Below are 4,363 nucleotides of genomic sequence, written 5' to 3' on the forward strand. Positions count from 1 at the left end.
GAGTGCTTGAGCTCCTCAATATCTCTTCCTTGCCTTTGTTGCTCCTCTCTCATAACTCTTTGGTCTTCTCTAATTTCATGGAGGAGGATGGAAGGCTTTTTATGCTCCACCCTTAGTTGTCCTATGTTGGAACTTAGGGAGGTTAGGGAGGTGTTAATTTACTCCCAATAATTTTGTGGAGGAAAATGCATCCCTTGAGGCATCTCAGGGATTTCATGATGAGCATGCTCTTGTTTGTCCGCCACCTTGTAGAGTTCTAGGGATATAACCTCATGAATTTCTACTTCCTCTCCAATCATGATGCTATGGATCATGATAGCCCGGTCTATAGTAACTTCAGACCGATTGCTAGTGGGAATGATTGAGCGTTGGATGAACTCTAACCATCCCCTAGCCACGGGCTTAAGGTCATGCCTTCTTACCTGACCGGCTTCCCTCTTGAATCTTTCTTACATTGAGCGCCCTCTTCACAAATATCTATAAGAACTTGGTCCAACCTTTGATCAAAGTTGACACTTCTAGTGTAGGTGATGCGCGGAAAACTTGTCTCTCAACAAATCACCCTTCGGCAAGTCTACCGAATTTGTCGTCAAGTAAAAACTCACAATAGAGTGAGGTCGAATCCCACAGGGATTGATTGATCAAGCAACTTTAATTAGAAGAATGTTTTAGTTGAGCGAATCCAGGATTTGGGTTGAGAGTTGCAGAAAATAAAAATAGCGGGAATGTAAATAACAGAAAAGTAAATGCTAGAATTAAAGGACTGGAAGTAAATGACTGAAAATAAATTGCAGAATTGTAAATGGGAATGGGGGATTTGCTCATAAAAGTAAATGGCAGAAATTAAAGAGAATGGGTAAGATCAGAGATGGGGAGTTCATTGGGCTTAGGATATGTTGCAATTCTCCGGATCAAGTTTATTTTCATCTATTCCTCAATCAATGCACTCGTTGATCTCCTTGGCAATCCTAAGTGATTGAATTACAATTTCTTGCAATTCAATCTCTCAAATCTTGATCAATAGCCAATTCCTTGGTCAATTGCTCATGAGAAGAGATGAAGTATGGTCACTGATTATACCACATGCATTTCCCAAATCAAGTATTGAGAGGGTTATAGTCACATACCCATCCAAACCCAATTTGGTCTAGCATGAGAAAGCATTTCTAGCTTGATCTCTTCATTCCTCTTTCAAGGTTCAAAAGAGATCCAAGTTTGAATAGCTTCTCTTCCCAGATAACTACTCAATTGGATGAAGATCGAAAGCTTTCAAGTAAAATCAAGAGGAAAGATAGAAGAAGAATAATGAAAATTAGTATTGATCCATCAAATTACAACAGAGCTCCCTAACCCAATGAAAGGGGTTTAGTTGTTCATAGCTCTTGAAAATGAAAACAAAGATGGAGAATACATCATAAAACTAGAAATTGCAAAGAAAGTAAAACACAGAGAATAGTTCTCTTTTTCTCAGCCTCCAGAACTCTTTCTCAATTCAAAGCTACTCCTATATATACTACTCTTCTCAGCTTCTAGTGTGATTCTTCAAGTCTTGGGCCTTTGGATCTTGAGTTTGAAGCAGTTCCTTTCTTTATTTGGGCTTGGCTTTATTTGCAGAGAGAAAGTGCAAAGTGGGCGGAGACTTTTGTTCAGGACGTCAGGGGTGTTAATATTTAGTGAGAATATAAGTTCGAGGACGTTAGTGACACTTAACATTGTCACTAACGTTGGCAATTACTCATAAGTGGCCACGTTAGAAGCCACGTTAACCTAGTTAACGTGGCCTCTAACGTTAAGGGGGGAAGAGAAGCCAACGTTAGTGACACTCAACATTGTCACTAACGTTCCAGTGTGCCCCTTCTTGCTTCACGTTAAAGCCCACGTTAACTAGGTTAACGTGGCTTTTAACGTTTCCTTGTTAACCTTCGAGAACGTTAGTGATACTCAACATTGTCACTAACGTTCCAGTGTGCCCCTTCTTGCTTCACGTTAAAGCCCACGTTAACTAGGTTAACGTGGCTTTTAACGTTTCCTTGTTAACCTTCGAGAACGTTAGTGATACTCAACATTGTCACTAACGTTCCAGTGTGCCCCTTCTTGCTTCACGTTAAAGCCCACGTTAACTAGGTTAACGTGGCTTCTAACGTGGCCACTTATGAGTAATTGCCAACGTTAGTGACAATGTTAAGTGTCACTAACGTTGGCTCAACTTCTCTTCTCCACGTTAGAGTTCACGTTAACTTAGTTAACGTGACTCTCTAACGTGGGCATTGATGGCTTTTTGAGAGTGTTATTGGCAATCACTTTTCTCATTAATCTTGCAAGTTACCTCCCTTTTTCTTGCTTCCTTTTGGTCCTGAAATCAAGCAATAAAGTGCATCGAAGCTCTAGTCCAAGTCATGAGTAATGCAACATAATAATTGTCACTAAACTTATGCAAAATCCTCATGAAATTATGTAAAATGCACAATGTATGCTTGAATCAAGGCATAAGTGAATATCTGCCCAAAACTAGCTTGTTTCCTAAAGAAATGCATGAAACTAACCTAAAAACAGTAAAGAAAAGGTCAGTGAAACTGGCCAAGATGCCTTGGCATCACAACACCAAACTTAAAGCTTGCTTGTCCCTAAGCAAGTACTGGAACAAGAGAATGATGAATGGAATATCCAGAGGAATGAGTCATTCTTGTGGAAGTTATGTTACTGATTTTATGGTGATTTCATGCATAGCAACTTAGGTTCATTCCATTACTGGCTTTCAGACCTTTATCATGTCCTAAAACACCCACTTTGTTTATATCCCATGAGACCTTTATTCATTGATCCTTTTATTGTTGTTATTTCAAGGGGTGTTTGTGTTATTTAGGCTAAGTGCTCTATAAGGGGGCAACTCTTTAAGATAAGCTTTCAGCCAACACTCCCGAACCAGTTGGCTCAAGGTGCTAGGTGTTGAGAAACTCCTAAGGACTTACTCCCTCAAGTCTATCCCCCATACATACACACTACAGGCATTTAGTTTGTTTATTTTCTCTTCTTGAGACCTTGGTGTCCAGCACCTCTTTGGGTTACTAAGTGTTCTGTAGTGAAGGTTACTCTTGATAGTGGACTTTCAGCTGATAATCCCGAGTTAGTTAACCCAAGTTACCAAGTGATAAGGCACCCCTAAGAGCTTATTCATCCAAGTAGATCCCTCACATAGGAGCACCACAGACACTTGCCTTAAGATTAAAACCATTGATGCCTAGCCTTATTGCTTACTCTTTTTCTTTTGTTTTTCACTTCCATTGTTCTTTCCCTTTTCTCTTATTAGGATCTTGTTATTAACTTAGTCTCATGAGTGTATACAAAGCAAAGTATTCAGGCCATATAATTGTCATCCCAGCCTTGTGGTTGAACCAACTTAGCTAACTTATGACTACCCCAAAGATTCATGAATGCACTTCCATAATATGAATTCTACTCTGGTCTTTTAAAAACATAAACCTTCTCTTCTTATTTGATTTAAAGGGACAGCATACAAGTAAGTTAAGTGATGGTGCAGTAACATAAAGACTAGTGTACATAGACCTATTCAGAATTTAAAAGACAGAATTTAAAAAGGGTTCAACTACGAGTAACTACAAATCAAAAGTGCATTCGAACTTCCAACTTTCAACAATTTTGAGTAAAATGGAATTAGGTAACAATACAACCTTCGGGTGATGATCTCTGGTCCCCCTCTCTCTTTGTCATCATCCTAGTTTTTGCTGCCTCGCTTCTTTGGGTGAAGGTGCACCATTTCCTTATAAGATTCCTATAAGGTTACTGGAAGTTGCTTGTTCCCAAAGCACTTGAGACATAGTTAGCTTACATGTATGCTTGTGCCTCTTGAACTCAATTTGGTGTGTGAACACCAAACTTAGTTCTTTGCCCAGTACAAAATATTGCTTATATGTAGAGACCCTCATATCTTGTTATCAACAAAGCAATGATCACCTATAGTCTAACTACATCTAAGTGGTTTCTCTTGATTGGATGGAGCTAGCAATGTTCTTTTGGAGTGGAGTGTAATTCTAACCAATGTCTTTTAGTGGAACACCAAACTTAGAACTACACTATCACTCTTGGATTGTTCTGGTGTGGAACACCAAACTTAGCTCCTTACAATACAGGGGAAACAACTTGCAATTTTTATTGAAATAAAGATGAAAGTGAAACTACCTGAGGTTGGGTTGCCTCCCAACAGAGCGCTCTTTTATCGTCGCTAGCTCGACGAGTCCTTACTTATTTGAGATGGTACTTTACTCTGGGGTTTTCCCCCATGTTGCCCAGGTAATGCTTGAGTCTTTGTCCATTCACTGTAAAAGTCCTCTCTGAACCTTCATCT

Source organism: Arachis ipaensis, chromosome B06, assembly GCF_000816755.2.
Source record: "Arachis ipaensis cultivar K30076 chromosome B06, Araip1.1, whole genome shotgun sequence".
Lineage (NCBI taxonomy): Eukaryota > Viridiplantae > Streptophyta > Magnoliopsida > Fabales > Fabaceae > Arachis > Arachis ipaensis.